We start from the raw sequence: 6,000 nt of genomic DNA, 5'->3' as shown, positions 1-6,000 counted from the left end.
TGTCTAATGCATCATTTAAAGCCAGTGTTTCCTTACTGATGTTCCATCTGGATGATCTATCCATTGAGGTAAGTAAGGTGTTAAAGTCCCCTACTATTATTGTGTAACTGTCAATTTCTCCCTTAATGTTTGTTAATATTTGCTGTAAGTATTTAGGTGCTCCTATGTAGGGTGCATACATAATTACAATTTTTATATCTTCCTGTGGGATGGATCCCTTTATCATTATGTAATGTCCTTCTTTGTCTCTTGTTACAATCTTTGTTTTAAAGTCTATCTTGTCTGATATAAGTATTGGTACCCCAACTTTCTTTTGTTTCTCACCACTCTTATTCAACATAGTTTTCGAAGTTTTAGCCACAGTAATCAGAGAAGAAAAAGAAAAGGAATCCAAATCGGAAAAAAGAAGTAAAGCTGTCACTGTTTGCAGATGACATGATACTATACATAGAGAATCCTAAAGATGCTACCAGAAAACTACTAGAGCTAATCAATGAATTTGGTAAAGTAGCAGGATACAAAATTAATGCACAGAAATTTCTGGCATTCTTATAAACTAATGATGAAAAATGTGAAAGTGAAATTAAGAAAACACTCTCATTTACCATTGCAACAAAAAGAATAAAATATCTAGGAATAAACCTACCTAAGGAGACAAAAGACCTGTATGCAGAAAATTATAAGACACTGATGAAAGAAATTAAAGATGATACAAATAGGTGGAGAGATATACCATGTCCTTGGATTGGAAAAATCAACATTGTGAAAATGACTCTACTACCCAAAGCAATCTACAGATTCAATGCAATCCCTATCAAACTACCACTGGCATTTTTCACAGAACTAAAACAAAAAATTTCACAATTTATACGGAAACACAAAAGACCCCGAATAGCCAAAGCAATCTTGAGAACAAAAAAAGGAGCTGGAAGAATCAGGCTCCCTGACTTCAGACTATACTACAAAGCTACAGTAATGAAGATAGTATGGTACTGGCACAAAAACAGAAAGATAGATCAATGGAACAGGATAGAAAGCTCAGAGATAAACCCACGCACATATGGACACCTTATCTTTGATAAAGGTGGCAGGAATGTACAGTGGAGAAAGGACAGCCTCTTCAATAAGTGGTGCTGGGAAAACTGGACAGATACATGTAAAAGTATGAGATTAGATCACTCCCTAACACCATACACAAAAATAAGCTCAAAATGGATTAAAGACCTAAATGTAAGGCCAGACACTATCAAACTCTTAGAGGAAAACATAGGCAGAACACTCTATGACATAAATCACAGCAAGATCCTTTCTGACCCACCTCCTAGAGAAATGGAAATAAGAACAAAAATAAACAAATGGGACCTATTGAAACTTCAAAGCCTTTGCACAGCAAAGGAAACCATAAACAAGACCAAAAGACAACCCTCAGAATGGGAGAAAATATTTGCAAATGAAGCAACTGACAAAGGATTAATCTCCAAAATTTACAAGCAGCTCATGCAGCTCAATAACAAAAAAACAAACAACCCAATCCAAAAATGGGCAGAAGACCTAAACAGACATTTCTCCAAAGAAGATATACAGACTGCCAACAAACACATGAAAGAATGCTCAACATCATTAATCATTAGAGAAATGCAAATCAAAACAACAATGAGCTATCATCTCACACTGGTCAGAATGGCCATCATCAAAAAATCTAGAAACAATAAATGCTGGAGAGGGTGTGGAGAAAAGGGAGCACTCTTGCACTGTTGGTGGGAATGTGAATTGATACAGCCACTGTGGAAAACAGTATGGATTTTCCTTAAAAAACTAAAAATAGAAGTACCATATGACCCAGCAATCCCACTACTGGGCATATACCCGGAGAATACCATAATTCAAAAAGAGTCATGTACCAAAATGTTCATTGCAGCTCTATTTACAATAGCCAGGACATGGAAGCCACCTAAGTGTCCATCCACAGATGAATGGATAAAGAAGATGTGGCACATATATACAATGGAATATTACTCAGCCATAAAAAGAAACAAAATTGAGTTATTTGTAGTGAGGTGGATGGACCTAGAGTCTGTCATACAGAGTGAAGTAAGTCAGAAAGAGAAAAAGAAATACCATATGCTAACACATATATATGGAATCTTAGGGGGAAAAAAAAAGGTCATGAAGAACCTAGGGGCAAGACAGGAATAAAGACACACACCTACTAGAGAATGGACTTGAGGATACGGGGAGGGGAAAGGGTAAGCTGTGACAAGGTGAGAGAGTGGCATGGACATATATACACTACCAAATGTAAAATAGATAGCTAGTGGGATGCAGCCACATAGCACAGGGAGATCAGCTCTGTGCTTTGTGGTGGGATAGGGAGGATGGGAGGGAGGGAGATGCAAGAGGGAAGAGATATGGGAACATATGTATATGTATAACTGATTCACTTTGTTATAAAGCAGAAACTAACACACCATTGTAAAGCAATTATACTCCAATAAAGATACTAAGAAAATTTTTAAAATAAAAAAATAAAAATAAAGTCTATCTTGACTAAGTATTGATACCCCAACTTTCTTTCGTTTTCTATTTGCATGCAATACCTTTTTCAGTCCCCTCGCTTTCAGTCTATGTATGTCTTTTGATCTGAAGTGGGTCTCTTGTAGGCAGCATATATATGTGTCTTTTATCTTTTTAAATCCATTCAGCCACTTTATGTCTTTTGATTGAAGCATTTAGTCCATTTATATTTAAAGTAATTATTAATAGGTATATACTTACTGGCATTTTGTTCATTGTTTTCTGGTTGTTTTGAAGCTCCTTTTTGTTCCTTTCTTCTTCTTTTGTCCTCTTCCCTTAGAATTTGATGATTATCTTTAATGTTTGGACTCCTTTATCTTTTTTGTGTGTGTATCTATTTTGGATTTTTTGTTTTGTCATTACCATGAGGTTTAAATATAACAAGCTCTGTACACACACATATATATATAAACATATATATAAATTTAAGTTGATCTCAAGTTCAAATGCATTGTAACAGCCCTACATATTTGCTCCCTCTCCCCACATTTAATGTGTTTGACATCATATTTCACATCTTTTGGTTTTGTGTATCCCTTAACTAATTATTTTGGATATGGATGATTTTAATACTTTTGTCTTTTAACTTTCCTACTAGCTTTATAAGTAGTTGATCTACTACCTTTACTGTATATTTGCCTTTACCAATGAGATTTTTCCTTTTGTAATTTTCATATTTCTACTGTGGCCTTTTCTTTTCCACTTAGAGACATCTCTTTAACATTTCTTGTACAGCTGATTTAGTTGTGCTGAACTCTCTTAGCTTTTAAAACTTCTCTGTAAAACTCTTTCTCTCTCCTTCAAATCGGAACGATAGCCTTGCTGGGTAGGGTACTCTTGGTTGTAGGTTTTCTCCATCACTTTGAATATATCATGCCACTCCCTTCTGGCCTGCAGAGTGTCTACTAAAATGTCAGCTGACAGTCTTATGGGAATTTCCTTGTACATAACTAATTGCTTTTCCCTTGCTGTTTTTAAGATTCTCACTTTAACTTCTGTCATTTTACTTACAGAGTGTCTTAATGTGGACCTCTTTAGGTTGATCTTGTTTGGGACTCTCTGTGATTCCTGAACCTGAATGCCTGATTTTTTCTTCCCAGTTTAGGGAAATTTTCAGCTATTATGTCTTCAAATATGTTCTCTGCGCCTTTCTCTCTCTCTCTCTTCCTCTGTGACCCCATAATGTGAATGTTAGCATGCTCGATGTTGTCCTGGAGGTCTCTTAAACTGTTTTTTCGTTTGTTTGTTTTTCTTTTTCTTTTCAGCTTAAGTGATTTCCTCTGCTGTCTTCCAGTTCACTGATCCATTCTTTCATATCATCTAATCTACTGTTGATTCCTTCTAGTATTTTTTTTATTTCTGTTCTCGTACTCTTCAGCTCTGTTTCGTTCTTTATATTTTCTAGCTCTTTGTTAAACTTCTCACTGTGTTCATCCATTTTTCTCTTGAGTTTGTTGAGCATCTTTATGATCGTTACCTTAAACTTTATTGGGTACACTGCTTATCTCCACTTAGTTTTTCTGGGATTTTGTCTTGTTCCTCATTTGGAACATATTTCTTTGTCTCTTCATTTTGCCTAATTCTCTGTGTTTGTATGTATTTGTATGTATTAGGTAGGTTGGTTATGTTTCCCAATCTTAGAGAAGTGCCCTTATGTCGGAGACATTCTATGGGTCTGAGCAGCACACTCCTCTCTGTTCACCAGAGCTATATGCTCTACGGGTTCCCCCTCTGTTGACTGCATGGGCCCTTTTTCTATGCCAGGGCTGACTACAGTGGGCACGCTGTTAGGCGAGGCTGGTGCTGGCCTGGTTGCCTGCCAGGCCCTGCCTAGTGCAGTGGCTGCTGGCCCACTGGTGGGCAGTGTTAGGTCCCAGTGTGGTTGGCTGCAGAGCCTAGAGACTGCCAAAACCAGTGCCAGCCCGTTGGTAGACTGGGCAGGGTCTCAGAGCAGCTGGCTGCAGAGCCCAGGGCATCGCAGGACTGGTTCCAACCCGCTAGTGGGCAGCATATCATCCTTTTTAAGAAAGGAAACTGAAGTTCAGGGGGATTATCACTTGCTCAACGTTGTCCAAATAACAGAGCTGGGATTCAATGCTAGGACTACGTGACTTCAACCCACAAGTCCTGAAGCGTCCTAGCTCTTTAAGTGGATCACAACAAGTAGCCCTGGCAAAGACTGTGTTCTTTACACTTGCTACCTCAAATATCCACCTGGCTCTTTTCCAGACACAGAGCTGGACTCATTCTGCTTAACATTATTTCTCTGGCCCCCCCTCTGAGCTTCATATAGGCCCTGCTTTTATGAAAGCATGATTATTGAGATCAGTTAGAATACAATTTATTCAGTTAGAGCTTTTGTTTAGTTACATTCTTCTTTTTAAAGATAATGTGTGGCCTCCTGGACAACTTGCTATTTCTAGTTCTTCTCAGTAACACATTTACATACCATCTCTGGAAATGGCAGTCTTCCAATGTGACTACTTTCAAACCCTTACATTGATTTGTGTTGTTTCTGTCTTAAGGGATGGCTTTTGGTAGACTTCTCTCCAGACCTGTCCTGATTGTGGTAAATACTGACCATGCAGTTAATACTTCAGAATGGAACACTGGAATTTACCATTTTATGTTAGGTGCCTATGTAGAGGAACAATTTAGAAATTCCTTTTTTGTGGATCCTTTAAAACTCCCTCATGGTAATGCTTATTTTAGAACTAGGGCTCTCTGAACATATAATTCTACTATGTTCACTGCAGCAGTTGAGAATTAACAATCATGTCACACATGTGTGTACTTCTTTTCCATATAAATATACTTGTGACACCCAATGGGGCTCTTTCTGTACTACCACAAAGATGTCCTTACTTGTGAAAATACCATAATAATCATTGTCATTATATATATAACCCACAAGTTCTTGAGTATACTTACAAAATAAAATTGTAAAGCACTAAATCTCAGACAATACACTTTCTCACACTCCAAAATTTACAAATAGAAAAAATGGAACCAAATGGAGTCCAACAAAAACATATTATATAGGAAGTTATGTGATGAAGGTGGCATTTCATATCAGTAGAGAAAAGATGAATCATTCAATGTATGATGTTAGGACAATTAGATTCTTAACACGCCATAGAGAAAAATAAATTCAAAATGGAATAAACATGTACATATTTAGTCCAAAGTTATAGAGAAATATATGGGACATATTTTTAATAATGTCAGAATAGAGAAGGAGGATGGGTTTTATCTACTGACAGTATACACAGCAGCTAGTAAATATGTGTATTAACCCCAAAAAAGAACTCCCTGAAAAGGGGCCAAATACATTCTCAAAGAGGGGTACGTCCTTTTCCAATTCACAATCCACACAAAATTATAAATAGTCTAACATTTGACAGATATTAAGGTCAAAAAACATTT

The sequence above is a fragment of the Phocoena phocoena genome, chromosome 5 (genome assembly GCF_963924675.1).
Source record: "Phocoena phocoena chromosome 5, mPhoPho1.1, whole genome shotgun sequence".
NCBI classification, from domain to species: Eukaryota; Metazoa; Chordata; class Mammalia; order Artiodactyla; family Phocoenidae; genus Phocoena; species Phocoena phocoena.
The sequence above is the reverse complement of the archived record's forward strand: the minus strand, read 5'-3'. Positions refer to the sequence as shown.